Raw genomic sequence first — 24,026 nt, 5'->3', positions numbered from 1 at the left:
AGCCAATCCAAGGAGAAAGATCCCTGTCTGCACCCGGCAGCCAGAGGCCATTTATCAGCAGGATGGAGTGACACTTCCCCCAAACCAGGGAGCTCAGAGTGGGACCCTTTCAGACATCAGGGTTTGAATCCCAACCAAGTGCCAGGAAGGCGTGGGAGTTGGTAGAGCAGGACAAACCACCTCATTCACATCCTGACGGCACTGTGAGGAGCCAGAGACCCTTTGTTGGTGGGGCGGAGCAGCTCTTCCCTGGAACTGGGAGTGCAGAGAGGGATCCCTTAAGATATAAGGGTTTGAATCCCAGACAAACTCAAGGGAAGAGCAGGAAACTGTGGAACGGGGAAAATAATAAGGCCCACTCATGCCCATGCAGCACTGTGAGGACGCCTGAACAGAGTGGTTTGGGACACCTGATCCAGGGAGGAGAGACTGGGGTGTTGCCATTTTTCTACCCATAACCAACAAGGTAGGGCTTCAGGGAATGGACAAGGGACCACAGTGGAGGAGGGACCCATCTACACCAAATCATATCCCTCCATGTCTGGTAACTGGGTATCTACCAGAGGGAGATTGATGCTGACCAACCAGACAGCTCCTCCTCCAGAGCAGCACTGCCATGGATTCCAAAGGCACCCAGTGGTTTGGTATTTTCTGATTTAATTATTGTGTGTGTGTATACACACACACACACACACACACACACACACATATGATTTCCCTTCCTTTTCTTCTTATTTCTTCCCTTCTCTAGTCGTTGTTAGTTTATTATTGTTGTTGGTTTATTTAAACAGACATATTTAATCTATTCTCTTTACACTTGTTCTATATCTCCTTTATTCCCCCCTCCCCCCCCGAATTAAGCTGCATAGTTTCTCTGTCTGGTCAGTTTTCTTTTCTTTTCTTTTTCCCCATCCCTGTCATTTCTCTTTATATGCGATAAGGTCTCTTCCACCACCGCCACCCATAAACCTTTTTTTAACAAAAAATTTTCCAGGGTTACTTCAACACACAAATCAAAGCACAGCTGGTGGAGGGTCCAAAACATCACTATGAGTAGGGAGATGAAGCAACCAGAATAACAGAGAGCACATAACACACTCCAAAAAAAAAAAGAAAAACACTTCCTGAAGGACCAGACCCAGGGCAATATATGATCCCTCATTAATATAGTAGTGCTCACAGGTGCAGGACACATAACAAGCTTTTAAAAACAAACAAGTGACAGAAAACTAGCCAAAATGATGAAACAGAAAAATTTTCTAAAGAAATTCCAGGAAGAAATGACAGCTGAAGAATTGTTCAAAACAGATATAAACAATATATCTGATCAAGAATTTAGAATAATAGTCATAAGATTAATAGCTGGACTTGAAAAAAGCGTAGAAGACAGCAGAGAATCTATTGCTGCAGAGATGAAGGAACTAAAAAATAGTCATGATGAATTAAGAAATGTTGTAAATGAGGTGCAAAATAAACTAGATGTGGTGACAGCAATGATGGAAGAAGGAAGGGGAGATTAAGTGAATTAGAAGATAAAATTATGGAAAATGATGAACCTGAGAAAAAAAGAGATAAGAAAATACGAGACCACGAGGGGGAGAATTAGAGAAGTAAGTGATTCAATGAAACAGAATAATATCTGTATCATAGAAGTTCCAGAAGAAGAAGAAGAGGGAGAAAGGAGCAGAAGGTTTACTTGAACAAATCATAGCTGAGAATTTCCCCAATCTGGGGAAGGAAGCAGACATCAAAATCCAGAAGGCACAGAGAACTCCCTTCAGACATAACTTGAATTGCTCTTCTGCATGACATATCATACTGAAACTGGCAAAATACAAAGATAAAGCGAGAAATCTGAAAGCAACTAGGGACAAATGGGCCTTAACCTACAAAGGTAGACACATAAGGGTAGTAGCAGACCTATCCACTGATACTTGGCAGGCCAGAAGGGAGTGGCAGGAAATATTCAATGTGCTTAATAGGAAAAATATACAGCCAAGAATCCTTTATTCAGCAAGACCGTCATTCAGAATAGAAGGAGAAATAAAGGTTTTCCCAGAAAAACAAAAACTGAAGGAATTCATCACCACTAAACTAGCCCTACCAGAGATCTTAAGGGGGACTCTGTGGCTGTAATGTTGTGAAGACTACAAAGGACCAGAGACATCACCAAAGGCATGAAATATTCAGATAACACAGTCACTCCAAATCCACATCTTCCAATAATAAAGTTGAATGTAAATGGACTAAATGTTCCAATCAAAAGTCATAAGGCATCAGAATGGATAAAAAAATAAGACCCATCTATATGCTGTCTATGAGAGACTCATTTTAGACCTGAGGACACCTTCAGATTGAAAGTGAGGGGATGGAAGAACCATTTTTCATGATACTGGAAGTCAAAAGAAAGCTAGAGTAGCTGTATTTATATCAGACAAACCAGATTTTAAACTAAAGGCTGTGACAAGAGATGAAGAAAGGCATTATATAATAATTATGGGGTCTAGTCATCAAGAAGAGATAACAATTATAAATGTTTATGCACCCAATTTAGAAGGACACAGATATAGAAATCAATTAATCACAAACATAAGCAATCTTATTGATAAGAATATGGTAATTGGAGGTTACTTTAATACTCAACTTACAGTAATGAACAGATGATCTAGGCAGAAAATCAATAAAGACACAATGGCCCTGTATGATACACTGGACCAGATGGACTTGGCAGATATATTCAGAACTTCCAATCCAAAAGCAACAGAATACACATTCTTCTCGAGTGCACATGGAACATTCTCCAAGATAGATCACATACTGGGTCATAAAGCACCCCTATAAATATAATGAATTGAGATCACACCCTGTACATTTTCATTTTTTTTTTAATTTTTTTTTCAACGTTTATTTATTTTTGGGACAGAGAGAGATAGAGCATGAACGGGGGAGGGGCAGAGAGAGAGGGAGACACAGAATCGGAAACAGGCTCCAGGCTCTGAGCCATCAGCCCAGAGCCCGACGCAGGGCTCGAACTCACGAACCGCGAGATTGTGACCTGGCTGAAGTCGGACGCTTAACCGACTGCGCCACCCAGGCGCCCCCACCCTGTACATTTTCAGATCAGTGCTATGACTCTTGAAATCAACCACAGGAAAATGTTTTGAAAACATCTAAATGCAGGGAGGTTAAAGAACATCCTACTAAAGAATGAATGGGTCAACCAGACAATTAAAGAACTTTAAAAATATATGGAAGCAAATGAAAATGAAAACATGACAGCCCAAATCATTAGGGATGAAGCAAAGGCAGCTCTAAGAGGAAAATACTTTGCAATCAAGGTCTCTCTCAAGAAACAAGAAAATCCCAAATACAAAATCTAACAGCACACCTAAAGGAAGTAGAAGCAGTATAGCAAAGAAACCCCAAGGCTGGTAAAAAAAGAAAAATAATAAAGATTAGAGCAGAAATAAACAATATAGAATAAAAAAAAGTAGAGCAGATCAATGAAACTAAGAACAGTTTTTTTTTCTGAAAAAATAAACAAAACTGACAAATTCCTAGACAGCCTTCTTGAAATGAAAAGAGGGAGGACCCAAATAAATAAAATCATGAATGAAATTGGACATGTTTCAACCAACCCCTCAGAAATACAAACAATTACCAGAGCAAATTATGAAAAATTATATTCCAAAAACTGGACAATCTGGAAGAAATTGACAAACTCCTAGATATCCACACACTACCAAAAGTCAAATAGGAAGAAATAAAAAATTTGAACAGACTCATAACTAGAAAAGAAATGGAATCAGTTATAAAAATATCCCAACAAATAAGACTCCTCAGCAAGATGGCTTCTGAGGGGAATTCTACTAGACATTTAAGGCAGAGTTAATACCTATCCTTCTCAATATGTTCCAAAAAATAAAAACAAAAGGAAAGCTTTTGGACTCATTCTATGAAACAAGCATTACCTTGATTCCCAAACCAGACAGAAACCCAACAGAAAAGGAGAATTAGAGGCCAATATTCCTGATTCAAAAGCTCTCAACAAGATACTAGCAAATCGAATTCAACAGCATATAAAAAGAATTATTCGCCATAATCAAGTGGGGTTCATTCTTGGGCTGCAGGGCTGGTTCAATTAAGAGAAAGGATAAGAACCATAAGATATTGCCAAAAGATGCAGAAAAGCATCTGACAAAATACAGAATTCTTTCCTAATAAAAACCCTCAAGAAAGTAGAGATAGAAAGATCATATCTGAAGATCATGAAAGCCATGTATGCAAAGCCAAGAGTTAATATCGTCCTCAATTTGGAAAAACTGATAGCTTTCCCCCTGAGATCAGGAACGTGACAGGGATGTCCACTCTCACTGCTGTTGTTTAACATAATGTTGGAAGTTCTAGCCTCAGCAAACAACGAAATGAAATAAAAGATATCCAAATTGGCAAAGAAGTCAAACTTTCGCTTTTGCAGATGACATGATACTCTACATGGAAAACATGAAAGATCCCATCAAGAGGCTTATAGAACTGATACATGAATTCAACAAAGTCACAGGATACAAAATCAATGTACAGAAATCAGTTAAATTTCTATATATCAATAACGAAGCAACAGAAATAGAAATCAAAACTTGATCCCTTTTACATTTGCACCAAGAATCATAAAATACCTAGGATTAAACCCAACCAAAGATGTAGAAGATCTGTAGGCTGAAAAGTATATAAAATTTATGAAGGGAATTGAAGAAGACACAAAGAAATGAAAAACATTCCATGCTCATGGATAGGAAGAATAAATATTGCTAAAATGTCAATACTACCTGAATCAATCTACTCATTCAATGAAGTCTCAATCAAAATAGCACTGGCATTATTGGCATTATTCTCAAAGCTAAAATAAACATTCATAAAATTTGTATGAAACCACAAAAGACCCCAAATAGCGAAAATAATGTTGAAAAAGAAAAAGAAAGTGGGAGGCATCACAATCCCAGATTTCTGTCTGTATTACAAGGCTGTAATCATCAATATAGTATTGTATTGGCATTAAAACAGACACGTAGACCAATTGAATAGAATAGAGAACCCAGAAATGGACCCACAAATGTATAGCCAACTAATTTTTGACAAAGCAGGAAAGAGTATCCAATGGGAAGAAGACAGTCTCTTTAGCAAATGGTACTGGGAGAACCGGACAGAAACATGCAGAAGAATGGAACTAGACCACGTTATTATACCATTCACAAAAATAAACTGAAAATGAATGAAAGACCTAAATGTGACAAAGGAAACCGCCAAAATCCTACAGGATAAAACAGGCAACAACCTTTTTGACCTCAGCCGCAGTAATTTATTGCTCCACACATCTCCAAAGGCAAGGGAAATAAAAGCAATAATGATCTATTGGGACCTCATCAAGATAAAAAGCTTCTGCACTGCAAAGTAAACAATCAAAAAAGCTAAAATGCAATTCACGGAGTGGGAAAATATATTTGGAAATGACATATCAGATAAAAGGTTAGTATCCATAATCTATAAAGAATTTTCCAAACTCAATACCTGAGGAAATAATACTGTGAAGAAATGGGCAGAAGCCATGAATAGACACTTTTCCAAAGACAACGCCCAGATGGCCAACAGACACATGAAAAGATGCTCACAGTCACACATCACCATGGAAATACAAATCAAAACCACACTGAGATGTCACCTCACACCAGTCAGAGTGGCTAAAATTAACATCTCCAGAAACAACAGATGCTGGCTAGTATGTGGAGAAATGGGAACCCTCTTGCACTGTTGGTGGGAATGCAAACTGGTGTAGCCACTATGGAAAACAGTGTGGAAGTTCCTCAAAAAGTTAAAAATAGAACTACCCTACGATCCAGCAATAACACTATTAGGAATTTATCCAAGGCATGCAAGAGTGCTGATTCATAGGGACACATGTACCCCAATGTTTACAGCAGCGCTTTCAACAATAGCCAAATTGTGGAAAAAGCCCTAATATCCATCAACTGGTTAATCGGCAAAGAATATGAGGTTTAAATATACAATGGAATACTACTTGGCAATGGGAAAGAATGAAATCTTGCCATTTGCAACAATGTGGAGGGTATTATGCTAAGTGAAATAAGTCAGTCAGAGAAAGATAGACACCATATGTTTTCACTCATATGTGAATCTTGAGAAACTTAACAGAAGACCATGGGGGAAGGGAAGGGGTAAAAAAGTTATAGAGAGGGAGGGAGGCAAACTATAAGAGACTCTTAAATACTGAGAACAAACTGAGGGTTGATGTGGTGTGGGGGAGAGGGGAAAGTGTGTGATGGGCATCGAGGAGGCCACTTGTTGGGATGAGCACTGGAAACCAATTTTAGAATAAATTACATTTAAATTTTTTTTCAACATTTATTTATTTTTGGGACAGAGAGAGACAGAGCATAAACGGGGGAGGGGCAGAGAGAGAGGGAGACACAGAATCGGAAACAGGCTCCAGGCTCTGAGCCATCAGCCCAGAGCCTGACGCGGGGCTCGAACTCACGAACCGCGAGATCGTGACCTGGCTGAAGTTGGACGCTCAACCGACTGCGCCACCCAGGCGCCCCTAGAATAAATTACATTTAAAAAATAGTTAAAATAAAATATCAAAAAAGAGACTCAAATAAAGGGAACAAACTGAGCGTTGATGGGGGTGGAAGAGAGAGGAAAATTGGTGATGGGCATTGGGGAAGGCACTTTTGGGATGAGCACTGTGTGTTGTATGTAAGTGACGAGTCACGGGAATCTACCACCAAAACCAAGACCACACTGAGTACACTGTATGTTAGCCAACTTTACAGTAAATTATATTAAAGAAATAAAAGTTAAATTAAATTAAATTTAAATTAAATTAAATTGGTAGAATCAATGTACACAAATTGGTAGCATTTCTATACACCAATAAATAAACACATGAAATAAAAATCAAGGAATCAATCCTATTTACAATTGCTCCAAACCATAAAATACCTAGGAATAAATCTAACCAAAGAGGTGGAAAATATATTCACTGTAAACTACAGAAAGCTTACTGAAAAAATTGAAGAAGACACAAAAAATGCAAAAACATTCTATGCTCATGGGAAAAATGCTTGAGGGAAAAATATTGTTAAAATGTTGATATTGCCCTAAGTAATGTATATATTCAATGCCATCCCTACAAAAATATCACCAAAATTCTTCTCAGAGATAGAACAAACAATCCTAAAATTTTTATGATACTAGAAAAGACCGTGAATGGCCAAAGCAATCCTGAAAAAGAAAACCAAAGCTGAAGTCATCACAATTTCAGACTGCAAGCTGTATTACAAAGCTGTAATCATTAATTCACTATGGTAGTGGCACAAAAACAGATGCATAGATAAATGTAACAAAATAGAGAACCCAGAAATGGAGACACAAACATATGGCCAACTAATCTCTGACAAACAGGAAAGAATATCCACTGGAAAAAAAGACAGTCTCTTTAGCAAATGTTGCTGGGAATACTGAACAGCAACATGCATAAGGATGAACCTGGACCACTTTCTTACACCATACCCAAAAATAAACTCAAAATGAATGAAAGACCTAAGTATAAGGCAGGAAGCCATCAAAATCCTAGAGCAACAAATTCTTTGCCCACTGTTGAAGCAACGTCTTACTTGACATGTCTCCAGAGGCAAGGGAAACAAAAACAAAAATGAACTATTGGGACTTCATGAAGATAAAAAGCTTCTGCACAGCAAAGGAAGTAATCAGCAAAACTAAAAGGCAACTGATGGAATTGGGAGAAGATATTTGCAAATGTCATATCATATAATGGTTTAATATTCAAAATCTATAAAGAAGTTATCAAACTTAACATCTGAAAAACAAATAATCCAGTGAGGAAATGGGAAAAAAGACATGAATAGACACTTTTCCAAGGAAGACATCCAGATGGCTAACAGACACGTGAAAAGATGTTGAACATCACTCATCATCAAAACCACAAATGGATACCACCTCACACCTGTCAGAATGGCTAAAATTAACAATACAGGTAACAACAGACGTTATTGAGGATGTGGAGAAAGAGGAGCCCCTTTGCAGTGCTGGCAGGATTGCAAGCTGGTGCAGCCACTCTGGAAAACAGAAAATTAAAAATAGAACTGTCCTGTGACCCAGCAATTGAAGTGCTAGGTATTTGTCCAAAGGACACAGGAATGCTGATTCATAGGGGCACATGCACCCCAAAGATTATAGCAGCCCTATCAACAATAGCCAAAGTATGTAAACAGCTGAAATTTCCATCGACTGATGAATGAATAAAGAATATGTGATATAGGGGCGCCTGGGTGGCGCAGTCGGTTAAGCGTCCGACTTCAGCCAGGTCACGATCTCGCGGTCCTTGAGTTCGAGCCCCGCGTCAGGCTCTGGGCTGATGGCTCGGAGCCTGGAGCCTGTTTCCGATTCTGTGTCTCCCTCTCTCTCTGCCCCTCCCCTGTTCATGCTCTGTCTCTCTCTGTCCCAAAAATAAATAAACGTTGAAAAAAAAATTAAAAAAAAAAGAATATGTGATATATATATATATATATATACTCTATCTATCTATCATCTATCTATCTATATACTCTATCTATCTATCCACAATGAAATACTACTCGACAATCAAAAATGACGAAATATTTCCATTTGCTACAATGTGGATGGAACTATAGTGTATTACACTAAGCCCAATAAGTCAGTCAGAGATAGGCAAATAACATGATTTCATTCATATGTGGAATTTAACATACAAAACATATGAACATAGGGAAGGGAGGCAAAAATAAGATAAAACCAGAAAAGGAGACAAATCAGAAAGACTCTTAAATACAGAGAACAAACTGAGGGAGCCTGGCAGGTGTTGGGTGGGGGGAAGGGCTAAAAGGGTGAGGGGAATTAAGGAGGACACTTGAGATGAGCACTGGTTGTTATATGTAAGTGATGAATCACTATTTTCTATTCATGAATTATTATTACACTATATGTTAATTGACTTGGATTTAAATTTTATAAAAAGGCTATATATGACAAGCACACAGATAAACATAATACCAATGGTGAAAAGTTTAAGCTTCTTCTCTAAGATCTAGAATAAGACACGGAGCCACTCTCACCACTTTTATTCAACATGGTATATGTCATCTTAGGCATAATATTAGGCCAAAAAATAAATAAATAAAAGGCATTAAAATTGGAAGGAATGAGTAAAAATGTCATTATTTGTGGATTACATGAATTTATATTTAGAAATCCCTAAAGACTCCAACAAAATATTTTGAGAACTATGAGCAACGTTAGTAAAGTTGCAGGATATAAAATTAATTTGCAAAAATCTGTCACATTTCTATACAGTAATAATAAAATATCAGAAAGCTACATTTTTTAAAATTCCAGTTCTATTTTATTTATTTACAAGTTTCTAATTATTTTCATATATGTGTGTATATATATTTTTTCATATGTATATTTCATATATATGTATGTATATTGAAATATATATTTAAATTTTTAAAATTTAAATTCAAGTTACTTAACATACAGTTTAGTATTGTAGTATTGGTTTCAGGAGTAGAACCCTGCAATTCATCACTGATTTGTAACACCCAGTGCTCATCCCAACAAGTGCCCTCCTAAATGCCCATCACCCATTTAGACCATACCCCACTAACCCCTCCAGGAACACCCAGTTTGTTCTCTGTATTTAAGAATCCCTTATGGTTTGCCTCTCTCGGTGTTCTTATCTTATTTTTCCTCCCCTTCATTTATGTTCATCTGTTTCTTAAATTCCACATTTCTTAAATTCCACATATGAGTGAAAACATATACTTGTCTTTCTTTGATATTTACTTAGCATAACACACTCTAGTTCTATCCAAATTTTTGAAAATGTCAATATTTCATTCATTGTCACCACCAAGTACTATTCCATTGTATATATACACCACAACTTCTTTATCTATGGGTAGATTCCCATGATTTATTGCTTACATACAACAATGGATGTTTTTTGGATGTGGAGTTTGATAAGTTCTGTATAGATTTGGATAATAACCCTTTATCTGATATGTCATTTACAAATATCTTCTCCCATTTCATTGGTTGCTTTTTAGTTTTATTGATTGTTTCTTTTGCTTTGCAGAAGCTTTTCTTTTTTATTTTCTAAAGGAAGTTTATTTTTTTATTTTTTTTCAATATATGAAATTAATTGTCAAATTGGTTTCCATACAACACCAATGCTCATCCCAAAAGGTGTCCTCCTCAATACCAATCACCCACCCTCCAATCCCTCCCACACCCCATTAACCCTCAGTTTGTTCTCAGTTTTTAAGAGTCTCTTATGCTTTGGTTCTCTCCCACTCTAACCTCTTTTTTTTTTCCTTCCCCTCTCCCATGGGTTTCTGTTAAGTTTCTCAGGATCCACATAAGAGTGAAAACATATGGTATCTGTCTTTCTCTTTATGGCTTATTTCACTTAGCATCACACTCTCCAGTTCCATCCACATTGCTACAAAGGGCCATATTTCGTTCTTTCTCATTGCCATGTAGTACTCCATTGTGTATATAAACCACAATTTCTTTATCCATTCATCAGGTGATGGACATTTAGGCTCTTTCCATAATTTGGCTATTGTTGAGAGTGCTGCTATAAACATTGGGGTACAAGTGCCCCTATGCATCAGTACTCCTGTATCCCTTGGGTAAATTCCTAGCAGTGCTATTGCTGGGTCATAGGGTAGGTCTATTTTTAATTTTCTGAGGAACCTCCACACTGTTTTCCAGAGCGGCTGCACCAATTTGCATTCCCACCAACAGTGCAAGAGGGTTCCCGTTTCTCCACATCCTCTCCAGCATCTATAGTCTCCTGATTTATTCATTTTGACCACTCTGACTGGCGTGAGGTGATATCTGAGTGTGGTTTTGATTTGTATTTCCCTGATAAGGAGTGGCATTGAGCATCTTTTCATGTGCCTGTTGGCCATCCGGATGTCTTCTTTAGAGAAGTGTCTATTCATGTTTTCTGCCATTTCTTCACTGCGTTATTTGTTTTTTGGGTGTGGAGTTTGGTGAGCTCTTTCTAGATTTTGGATACAACCCCTTTGTCCGATATGCCATTTGCAAATATCTTTTCCCATTCCGTTGGTTGCCTTTTAGTTTTGTTGGTTGTTTCCTTTGCTGTGCAGAAGCTTTTTATCTTCATGAGGTCTCAATAGTTAATTTTTGCTTTTAATTCCCTTGCCTTTGGGGATGTGTCGAGTAAGAGATTGCTATGGCTGAGGTCAGAGAGGTCTTTTCCTGTTTTCTCCTCTAGGGTTTTGATGGTTTCCTGTCTCACATTCAGGTCCTTTATCCATTTTGAGTTTATTTTTGTGAATCGTGTGAGAAAGTGGTCTAGTTTCAATCTTCTGCATGTTGCTGTCCAGTTCTCCCAGCACCATTTGTTAAAGAGACTGTCTTTTTTCCATTGGATGTTCTTTCCTGCTTTGTCAAAGATTAGTTGGCCATAGGTTTGTGGGTCTAGCTCTGGGGTTTCTATTCTATTCCATTGGTCTATGTGTCTGTTTTTGTGCCAATCCCATGCTGTCTTGATGATGACAGCTTTGTAGTAGAGGCTAAAGTCTGGGATTGTAATGCCTCCTGCTTTGGTCTTCTTCTTCAAAATTACGTTGGCTATTCAGGGCCTTTTGTGGTTCCATATGAATTTTAGGATTGCTTGTTCTAGTTTCCAGAAGAATGCTGGTGCAATTTTGATTGGGATTGCATTGAATGTGTAGATAGCTTTGGGGGGTGTTGACATTTTGGCAATATTTATTCTTCCAATCCATGAGCACGGAATGTTTTTCCATTTCTTTGTATCTTCTTCAATTTCCTTCATAAGCTTTCTATAGTTTTCAGCATACAGATCTGTTACATCTTTGGTTAGGTTGATTCTTAGGTATTTTATGCTTCTTGGTGCAATTGTGAATGGGATCAGTTTCTTTGTCTTTCTGTTGCTTCATTGTTAGTGTATAAGAATGCAACTGACTTCTGTACATTGATTTTGTATCCTGCAACTTCGCCGAATTCATGGATCAGTTCTAAAAGACTTTTGGTGGAGTCTATCAGAATTTCATATATAGTATCATGTCATCTGCAAAAAGTGAAAGCTTGACATCGTCTTTGCCAATTTTGATGCCTTTGATTTCCTTTCATTGTCTGATTGCTGATGGTAGAACTTCCAACACTATGTTAAACAACAGTGGTGAGAGTGGGCATCCCTGTCGTGTTCCTGATCTCAGGGAAAAAGCTCTCAGTTTTTCCCCATTGAGGATGATGTTAGCTGTGGGCTTTTCATAAATGGCTTTTATTACGTTTAAGTATGTTCCTTCTATCCCGACTTTCTCAAGGGTTTTTATTAAGAAAGGGTGCTGAATTTTGTCAAAGGCCTTTTCTGCATCGATTGACAGGATCATATGGTTCTTCTCTTTTCTTTTATTAATGTGATGTATCACATCGATTGATTTGCGAATGTTGAACTAGCCCTGCATCTCAGGAATGAATCCCACTTGATCATGGTGAATAATTCTTTTTATATGCCGTTGAATTCGAGTTGCTAGTATCTTATTGAGAATTTTTGCACCCATATTCATCAGGGATATTGGCCTGTAGTTCTCTTTTTTTACTGGGTGTCTGTCTGGTTTAGGAATCAAAGTAATACTGGGTTCATAGAATGAGTCTGTAAGTTTTCCTTCCCTTTCTATTTCTTGGAATAGCTTGAGAAGGATAGGTATTATCTCTGCTTTAAACGTCTGGTAGAACTCCCCTGGGAAGCCATCTGGTCCTGGACTCTTATTTGTTGGGAGATTTTTGATAACCGATTCAATTTCTTCGCTGGTTATGGGTCTGTTCAAGCTTTCTATTTCCTCCTGATTGAGTTTTGGAAGAGTGTGGGTGTTCAGGAATTTGTCCATTTCTTCCAGGTTGTCCAATTTGTTGGCATATAAGTTTTCATAGTATTCCCTGATAATTGTTTGTATCTCTGAGGGATTGGTTGTAATAATTCCATTTTCATTCATGATTTTATCTATTTGGGTCATCTCCCTTTTCTTTTTGAGAAGCCTGGCTAGTGGTTTGTCAATATTGTTTATTTTTTCAAAAAACCAACTCTTGGTTTCGTTGATCTGCTCTACAGATTTTTAGATTCTATATTGTTTATTTCTGCTCTGATCTTTATTATTTCTCTTCTTCTGCTGGGTTTAGGCTGCCTTTGCTGTTCTGCTTCTCGTTCCTTTAGGTGTGCTGTTAGATTTTGTATTTGGGATTTTTCTTGTTTCTTGAGATAGGCCTGGATCGCAATGTATTTTCCTCTCAGGACTGCCTTTGCTGCGTCCCAAAGCGTTTGGATTGTTGTATTTTCATTTTCGTTTGTTTCCATATATTTTTAATTTCTTCTCTAATTGCCTGGTTGACCCACTCATTCTTTAGTAGGGTGCTCTTTAACCTCCATGCTTTTGGAGGTTTTCCAGACTTTTTCCTGTGTTTGATTTCAAGCTTCATAGCATGTGGTCTGAAAGTATGCATGGTATAATTTCCAATCTTGTATACTTATGAAGGGCTGTTTTGTGACCCAGTATATGATCTATCTTGGAGAATGTTCCATGTGCACTCGAGAAGAAAGTGTATTCTGCTGCTTTGGGATGCAGAGTTCTATGTAGATCTGTCAAGCCCATCTGATCCAATGTATCATTCAGGGCTCTTGTTTCTTTATTGACTGTATGTCTAGACGATCTATCCATTTATGTAAGTGGATTGTTAATGTCCCCTGCAATTACCACATTCTTATCAATAAGGTTGCTTATGTTTGTGAGTAATTGTTTTATATATTGGGGGGCTCCGGTATTTGGCGCATAGACATTTATAATTGTTAGCTCTTCCTGATGGATAGACCCTGTAATTATTATATAATGCCCTTCTTCATCTCTTGTTACAGCCTTTAATTTAAAGTCTAGTTTTTCTGATATAAGTATGGCTACTCCAGCTTTCTTTTGGCTTCCAGTAGCATGATAAATAGTTCTCCATCCCCTCACTCTCAATCTGAAGGTGTCCTCAGGTCTAAAATGAGTCTCTTGTAGACAACAAATAGATGGGTCTTGTTTTTTTTTATCCGTTCTGATACCCTATTTCTTTTGGTTGGCGCATTTAATCCATTTACATTCGGTGTTATTAGAGAAAGATACGGGTTTAGAGTCATTGTGATGTCTCTATGTTTTATGCTTGTAGCGATGTCTCTTGTACTTTGTCTCACAGGATCCCCCTTAGGATCTCTTGTAGGGCTGGTTTAGTGGTGACAAATTCCTTCAGTTTTGGTTTGTTTGGAAAGACCTTTATCTCTCCTATTCTAAATGACAGACTTGCTGGATAAAGGATTCTCGGCTGCATATTTTTTTCTGTTCAACACATTGAAGATCTCGTGCCAATCCTTTCTGGCCTGCCAAGTTTCAAAAGAGAGATCAGTCACGAGTCTTATAGTTCTTCCTTTATATGTTAGGGCAGGTTTATCCCTTGCTGCTTTCAGAATTTTCTCTTTATCCTAGTGTTTTGCCAGTTTCACTATGATATGTCGTGCAGAAGATCGATTCAAGTTACGTCTGAAGGGAGTTCTCTGTGCCTCTTGGATTTCAATGCCTTTTTGCTTCCCCAGTTCAGGGAAGTTCTCAGCTATTATTTCTTCAAGTACACCTTCAGCACCTTCCCTCTCTCTTCCTCCTCTGGGATACCAATTATGCGTATATTATTTCTTTTTAGTGTATCACTTAGTTCTCTAATTTTCCCTTCATACTCCTGGATTTTTTAATCTCTCTTTCTCTCAGCTTCCTCTTTTTCCATAATTTTATCTTCTAGTTCACCTATTCTCTCCTCTGCCTCTTCAATCCGAGCCATGGTCGTTTCTATTTTATTTTGCATGCCATTTAAAGCGTTTTTCAGCTCCTCGTGACTGTTCCTTAGTCCCTTGATCTCTGTAGCAAGAGATTCTCTGCTGTCCTCTATACTGTTTTCAAGCCCAGCGATTAAGTTTATGACTATTATTCTAAATTCACTTTCTGTTATATTATTTAAATCCTTTTTGATCAGTTCATTGGCTGTTGTTATTTCCTGGAGATTCTTCTGAGGGGAATTCTTCCTTTTGGTCATTTTGGATAGTCCCTGGAGTGGTGCGGATCTGCAGGGCACTTCCCCTGTGCTGTGGTGTATAACTGGAGTTGGTGGGTGGGGCCGCAGTCAGACCTGGTGTCTGCTCCCAGCCCACTGCTGGGGCCACAGTCAGACTGGTGTGTGCCTTCTCTTCCCCTCTCCTAGTGGCAGGATTCACTGTGGGGTGGCATGGCCCGTCTGGACTACTTGCACACTGCCAGGCTTGTGGTGCTGGGGATCTGGCGTATTAGCTGGGGTGGGTAGGCAAAGTGCCCAGGGGCAGGAAGGGCAGGCTTAGCTCGCTTCTCCTTAGGTGATCCACTTCAGGAGGGGCCCTGTGGCAGCGGGAGGGAGTCAGACCCGCTGCCAGAGGGGTGGCTCCACAGAAGCACAGCATTGGGTGTTTGCACAGAGTGAGCAAATTCCCTGGCAGGAACTGGATCCCTTTGGGATTTTGGCTGGGGGATGGGCGAGGGAGATGGCACTGGAGAGCGCCTTTGTTCCCCACCAAACTGAGCTCTGTCATCAGGGTGCTCAGCAACTCTCCCTCCCTTTGTCCTCCAGCCTTCCCGCTTTCCCAGCAGAGCTGTTCACTTATGACCTCCCAGATGCTAAGTCCCACTTGTGGTTGGAACACACTCAGTCTGGCCCCTGTGCTTTTGCAAGCCAGACTCCGGGGCTCTGCTTGGCCGGGGGGGCCGCCCCTCTGCCCCGGCTCCCTCCCGCCAGTCCGTGGAGCGGGCACTGCCTCGCTACCCTTCCTACCCTCTTCAGTGGGCCTCTCATCTGTGCTTGGCAGTTTTCTGGGTTATTTAGGCAGGTGTAGGTGGAATCTAAGTGATCAGCAGGATGGGTGGTGAGCCCAGCATCCTCCTATGCCGCCATTTTCTGCCGTTTGCTGTGCAGAAGTTTTTATCTTCATTTTTGCTCATTTTTGCTTTTGTTTCCCTTGTCTCTAGAGAAATGTCAAGTAAGAAGTTGCTGAGGCCCAGGTTAAAGAAGTTGTTGCCTTTTTTCTCCTGTAGGATTTTTGATGGTATCCTGTCTCACATTTAGATCTTTAGTCCATTTTGAATTTCTTTTTGTGTATGGCATAAGAAAGTGGTCCACGTTCATTCTTATGCATATTGCTGTCCAGAATGCCCAGCACCATTTGCTGAGAAGACTGTTTTTTCCCCCTTTGGGTATTCTTTCTTGCCTGGTGAAAGATTATTTGGCCATATGTTTGTGGGTCCATTTCTGGATTTTCTATTCTGTTCCATTGATCTGTGTGTTTGTTTTTGTATAGTACCATACTTTATTGGTGATTACAACTTTGTAATACAGCTTGTCGTCCGGAAGTGTGATGCCTCCAGCTTCAGTTTTCTTTTTCAACAGTACTTTGGTTGTTAGGGGTCTTTTTTGGTTCCATACAAATTTTAGGATTGTTTGTTCTAGCTCTGTGAGGAATGCTGTTGTTATATTGATAGAGAATGCATTGATAGTGTATATTGTTTTGGGTAGTACAGACATGTTTTTCCATTTCTTTCTGTCCTCCTCAATTTCATTCATAAGCTTTCTAAAATTTTCTGTGTGTAGATATTTCTCCTCTTTACTTAGTTTTGTCCCTAAGTATCTTACGGTTTTTGGTACAATTGTAACTGGAATATATTCCTGAATTTCTCTTTCTGCTGCTTGATTATTGATGTATAGAAATGCAACCGATTTCTGTAAGTTGATTTGGTATCCTGTGTCTTTGATGATTTCACATATAAGTTTCAGCAGCATTTTTAAATTTATTTATATATTTTTAAGATTTATTCATTTTCAAGGGACAGAGAGAGACAGAGCGTGAGTGGAAGAGGAGGGGTAGAGGGAGAGGGAGACACAGAATCTGAAGTAGGCTTTATGTTCGGAGCTGTCAGCACAGAGCCCCACATGGGGCTTAAACCCATGAACCATGAGATCATGACCTGAGCTGAAGGTGGACACTCAACTGACTGAGCCACCCAGGCGCCCTGATTTCTAGCAGTTTGTGTGTGTGTGTGTGTGTAGTCTTTGGGTTTTTCATGTAGAGTGTCATATCATCTGAAAAGAGTGAAGGTTTGATTTCTTTGCCAATTTGTAGGCCTTTTATTTCTGATTGCTGAGGGTAGAATTTCTAGCACTATATTGAACAATGGTAGTGAGAGTGGACATCTCTGTCATGTCTTGATCTTAGGGGTAAAGCTCCCAGTATTTCCACATTGATGATGATATTAGTTGTGCATCTTCCATATATAGTTTTATGATGTTTAGGTGTGTTCCTTCTATCCTGACCTCCTTGAGTGTTTTTATCCAGAAAGGATGCTGTAGTTTGTCAAATGCTTTTTCTGCATCTATTGAAAGGATCACCTGGTTTCTTACCCTTCCTTTTATTTTGTGGTGTATCATATTGATTGATTTGTGAATACTGAACCAGCCCTGTAGCCCACGAATAAATCCCACTCGATTATGCTGAATAACTATTTTAATGTACTGTTGAATTTGATTTGCTATTATCATGTTGATAATTTTTGCATTGAGGTTTATCACAGATATTGGCCTATATTTATTCACCTTTTTAGTGGGGACTTTGCCTGGTTTTGGGATCAAGGTAGTACAGGCTTCATAGAATGAATTTTGAAGCTTTCATTCCTTTTCTATTTTTTTTAACAGTTTGAGGAGAATAGGTATTTACTTTTCTTTAAATATCTGGTAGAATTCCCCTGGAAAGCCATCTGAACCAGGACTCTTATTTGTTGGGAGATTTTTTTGATAACCAATTCAATTTCTTTACTGGTTATGGGCTAGTTCAAATTTTATATTTCTTCCTGTTTGAGTTTGGTGTGTCTAGGAATTTGTTCATTTCTTCCAGATTGTCCAGTTAGTTGTAATATAATATTTCATAGTATTTTCTTATATATTTTTTTATTTCTGTGGTGTCGGTTGTGATCTCTCCTGTTTCATACGTGATTTTATCTATTTGGGCCCTCTCTTCTTTTTGATATGTGTGTCTAGGGGGTTATCAATTTTGTTTGTTCTTTCAAAACAGCATCTTTTAGTTTCATGTATCTGTTCTACTGTGGGGTTTTTTTGTTTGTTTGTTTCTATTTCATGTATTTCTTCTGTACTCTTTATTAATTCCCTTCTTTTGCTGGTTTTAGGCTTGATTTTCTGCTCCTTTTCTAGCTCCTTTATGTGTACTGTTAGGTTGTGTATTTAGGATCTTTCTTGCTTCTTGATATAGGCATGAATTGCAATGTACTTTCCTGTTAGGGCTGCCTGTGTTGTGTCCCAAATGGATTTCAAACTAAATTACAAAGCTATAGCAATTAAAGTAGTATAGTATTGGCATAGAAATAGACACATGGTTCAATAAAACAGAAAAGAGAGCCCAGAAATAAACCTACACATATATGGTCAATTAATTTATGACAAAGTAGCCAAGAATATCCAATGGGGCAAGGGTGCTCATTAAATGATGCTGGAAAAACTGGACAGCCACATGAAAAATAAAGAAACAAAATTATATGATAAACAAAAAAAATTATAATTGACACAATACTTGAATGTAAGACCTAAAACCATAAAACCCCTAGACACAAACAGGTGGTAAGCTGGATATAAGACCTAGTGATGATTTTTTCAAACTAACGCCAAAGTAAAGTGAATAAGAGCAAAAATAGACAGTGCAACTAGATCAAACTAAAAAGTTTCTGCATAGCAAAGGAAATCAGTCACCAATTTGGAAGGTGAAATACAAATGGGAGGAAGTAATCATAAATCATACATAAGAGGCCAATATCCAACATATATAAACACTCATACAACTCAAAAGCAAAAGTGATTAGACATTAGGAAGATATGAATAGACTTTTTATTTTATTCCAAAGAAGACATACAGATGGCCAAGAGGCACATGAAAAAAATTATCAACATCATTAATCATCAGGGAAATGCATATCAAACCACAATGAGATATCACTTCATGCCTCTTAGAATGTCTATTATTAAAAAGACAAGAACATAGTCCAGTTTCATTATTTTGCATTTTTCTCGCCAGTTTTCCCAATACCATTTGATGAAGAGCCTACCTTTTTTCCACTGGATATTCTTTCCTACTTTGTTGAAGACTAACTGACCATAAAGTTGTGGGTTCATTTCTGGGTTTTCTATTCTATTCTATTGATCTATATGTCTATTTTTTGCCAATACTATACTGTTTTGATGACTACAGATTTGTTATATAACTTGTATCTGGAAGGGTGATGCCTTCAGCTTTGCTTATCTTTTTCAAGTTTGCTTTGAATATTTGGGGTTTTTTATGGTTCCATAAAAAAATTGAAGATAGCTTGTCCTATCTCTTTGCAAAACACTGTTGATATTTTGATAGGGATTGAATTAAGTGTGTATATTGCTTTGGATATCATATTTTAACAATATTTGTTCCCTTAAAGAATATAAATATGCCAAGTCAAGGGGTACATGCACATCAATGTTTATAGCAGCATTATCTACAATAGCCAAATTATGGAAGCAGCCCATATGTTTATCAAGTGTTGAGTGGATAAAGAAGATGTCATATATATATATACATGAGTCATATATATATACACACCGTATATATATATATATATATGACATCTTCTTTATCCATATATATATCCATATATATATATATATGGATATATATATATACATATCAGCCATAAAAAGAGTGAAATTTTACCATTTGCGATGAATCTAAGGAATATTTTGCTAAATGAAATAAGTCAAAGACAAATAACATATGATTTCACTCATATGTTGAATTTAAAAAACAAAATTTTAGTAAACAGGAAAAAAAGAGAAAGAGCCAAAGCAAAAACAGGCTCTTAACTATAGAGAATAAACTGATATTTATAAGATGGGAGGTGGGTGGGGAGATCAGTGAAATAGGTGATGAGGATTAAGGAGTGCACTTGTTGTGCTGAGCACCAGGTGTTGTATGGAAGTGTTAAATCACTACATTGTACACTAAAAACTAATATTACACTCTATGTTAACTAACTACAATTTAAATTAAACCTTAAAAAAATAAAAAGACAAATATCAAGTGTTGATGAGGATGTGGATAAAAGGTAACACTTGTGTATTGTTGGTGGGAATTTAAATTGTTGCTGCCTCTACAGAAAATATTATGAAGTTTCCTCAAATTACAAATAGAACTACTATGTCATTCAGAAATTCTACATCTTGGAATTTATGTGAAGAAATCATAAACACTATTTTGAGAAGATGTATGTTTATTGCATCATTATTTATAATAGCCAAGATATGGAAACAACCTGAAGTGTTCATTGATGGAAGAGTGGATAAAGAAAATATGATTATATATATTACCAAGCCATAAAGAATAATGAAATACTGTCATTTTTGCAAATATAAATAGACCATGAAGGTATTGTGCTAAGTGAAATATTTCAGATAAAGATAAATACTGTATGATTTCACTTATAAGAGGAATCTAAAAAATAAAACACACAAACAAACAAAGCCAAAAAATCAAGCCCAAGGATAAAGAGAAGAGTTTGGTAGTAACTTGGAGGGATGGAGTAAATTGGTGAAGGGGGTTAAAAGTACCAATTTCCAGTTATAAAATAAGTCATGGGGATATAACATATGGCAAGGTGACTATAGTTAATATTGTATCACATATTTGGAAGTTGTTATGAGTACTTCTTAAAAGTTCTTATTACAACAAAATAAAGTAAAATTTGCACCTATGGATAGTGATGATGGTAACTAGACTCATAATGGTGACCATTTCACAATTTATACAAATATCACATTCGTACATGGGTGCCTGGGTCGCTCAGACAGATAAACACCCAACTCTAGATTTCGATTCAGGTCATAATCTCACTGTTCATGAGTTCAAGCCCGGTGTCAGGTTCCGTGCTGACAGCACAGAATCTGCTTGGGATTCTGTCTCTCTCCCTCTCTCTTCCCCTCCCCTGCTCACATTCTCTTTCTCTCTCTCAAATAAACGTAAAAAACATGTTGTACAATGAAATTAATATAAAGTTATATGTCAATTATGTTTCAATAAAAGTAAAGCAATTATAAAAGCCCTTCAAATAATTGAAATCAACACAAGATACCATTCTTTTTTTTAATGTTTCAAGTTTTAATTTAAACTGCAGTTAGTTAACATATACTGTAATATTAGTTTCAAGAGTAGAATTTAGTGATTCATCACTTATATATAACACCCAGTACTCATCACAAGTGCCCTCCTTAATACCCATCACCCATTTAGACCTTGCCCCCACAACACCTCCCCTCCAGAAATACTCAGTTTTCTCTTTATAGGTAATAGTTTCTCTTATGGTTTGCCTCCCTATCTGTTTTTATTTTATTTTGTTATTTCCTTCCACTATGTTCATCTGTTTTGTTTCTTAAATTCCACATATGAGTGAAATAATATATTTGTCTTTCTCTGGCTGACTTATTTTACTTAGCATAATACACTTGAGCTCCATCCAAATCTTACAAATGGCAAGATTCAATTCCTTTTTAAGGCTGGGTAGTATTCCACTGCATATGCATATTATATATATATATATATATATATATATATATATATATATATAATCTTCTTTATCCATTCATCATTCGATGGACACTTGGGCTCTTTCCATAATTTAACTATTGTTGATAATGCTAATATAGACATCAGGGTGCATGTGTCCCTTCAAATTAGTATTTTTGTGTCCTTTGAGTAAATACCTAGTAGTGCAATTGATGGGTCATAAGGTAGTCCTGTTTTTAACTTTTGTCTTAATGTTTATCTATTTTTGAGAGAGAAACATAGTGCAAACAGGGGAGGGACACAGAGAGATCAAGGCACAGAATCTGAAGCAGACTCCAGGCTCTCAGCTGTCAGCATAGAGCCTGATGTGGGTTGAAACTCATGCAGCATAAGATCATTACCTGAGCTGAAGTCCTATGCTTAATGCAACAACAGTGTAAGAAGATTCCCCTTCCTCTTCATCCTTGTCAACATCCGTTGTTTTCTATGTTGTTAATTTCAGTCATTCTGACTGGTGTGAGTTGCTATCTCATTGCAGTTTTGATTTGTATTTCCCTGATGATGAGTGGTATTGATGTGTCTTTTAGCCATCTGTATGCATTCTTTGGAAAAATATCTATTCATGTCTTCTGCCCATTTCTTAACTGTATTGTTTGTTTTTGGGTGTTGAGTTTAATAAGCTCTTTATAGATTTTGGATACTAACCCTTTATCAGATATGTCATTTGGAAATATCTTCTCCAATTCTAAAAATTGTCTTTTAGTTTTCTGGATTGTTTACTTCACTGTGCAGAACTATTTTATCCTGATGAAGTCCCAATGGTTAATTTTTTCTTTTAATTCCGTTGCCTCAGGAGACATGTGTAGTAATAAGTTGCTATGGGTAATTTCAAAGATGCACAGACTTCTAAAACTTCAGTCTTTGAGCTCCAATGGTTGTAAAAATCCATGATAATCAGCCCTTCTTATTTTTCCAGTCACTGGCTTTAGGAAATGTGTTTTTCTTGTGTGATCCACTGTGCATTGCTTTCTCTCTCTCTCTGTCCGTGATCAGGGCTCCCTCCCCTCCACAGCACATGTGATTCTTTTCTTCTCTGCAAATCCCATCTCCATACATCCTACCTTCCATGATGTGGCTTTTCTCTCATTCTAGCTGTGCAGTTTGGTCTCTCAGTGCTCAGACTGAATTTGTGGGAGTTCAGAATAATTTGATATTTATCTATCTATGGTAGAGGGATGAGGCAAACATAGGGTCCCCCTACTACTGCATCATCTTACCTCCTCTGCAAACCTCTATTATTTTTAAATAAACTTTTGCTAAATCTAAAACTATTCCAAAATCAAGTTTATTTTTTAATAAATTTTCTTGGGAGATTAACTGTAAGTCTGGGAAGATCAAAAAAAGAAGATATTATTTTTTAAAAACTATTAGACTTGAGGCCCCTGGTAGCTCAGTCCTTTAAACATCCAACTTCTGCTCAGATCATGATCTCATGGCTCATGAGTTAAAGCCGCGCCTCAGGCTCTGTGCTGACAGCTCAAAGCCTGAAGCCTGCTTCGGATTCTGTGTCTCCCTCTTTCTCTGCCTCTCCCCCCACTTGCACTCTGTCTCTCTCTGTCTCTCAAATATGAATAAACGTTAATTTTTTTAAACTAATAGACTTGTAAACATTAAAAAGAGTAATAATCAAGCAGATTATGGTATGTGGAAGTAGCAATTTGACATAGTAAAATATCTTACATATTGTGATTTTTGCATATTTTTATAATTCCAAACAACATAAGGATATTGATTGGATAAATTATAGTTGATCCATATACTTGAATATTATGTAACCATTAAATAAAGTAGTATAAATGATTTAATTCATGTGGAGTTTCTGATTTAGTAGAACTGAGGTCATTCCCAAGGTTTTTGGAATTTAATGGTAATTTAATGGTAATTTAAAGGAATTTAATAGTAATTTTGATGTTTCTCAACTAGATAATGAATTTGAAGAATGATTGTGCTAATCTATTATTTCAAGTTTTTCTAAAATAAGTTTTGTTTTGTAACTTATAGAACTAATAGAAAATTAAAGGGGGTTTCTAAAGTAGATTGAGACAGGTAAAAATCTAGCACATGCAAAATGCAAATGGGAAAAGACAAATTTTGTATTACTAGCATTAGCTTCTTCGTTTTTTAGTTATATTGTATAAATGTATACATTTAAATGCGTTTGAAAATA

This window comes from Prionailurus viverrinus, unplaced genomic scaffold (genome assembly GCF_022837055.1).
Source record: "Prionailurus viverrinus isolate Anna unplaced genomic scaffold, UM_Priviv_1.0 scaffold_57, whole genome shotgun sequence".
In the NCBI taxonomy this organism is placed as follows: Eukaryota; Metazoa; Chordata; class Mammalia; order Carnivora; family Felidae; genus Prionailurus; species Prionailurus viverrinus.
Note: the sequence above shows the minus strand (reverse complement) of the source record.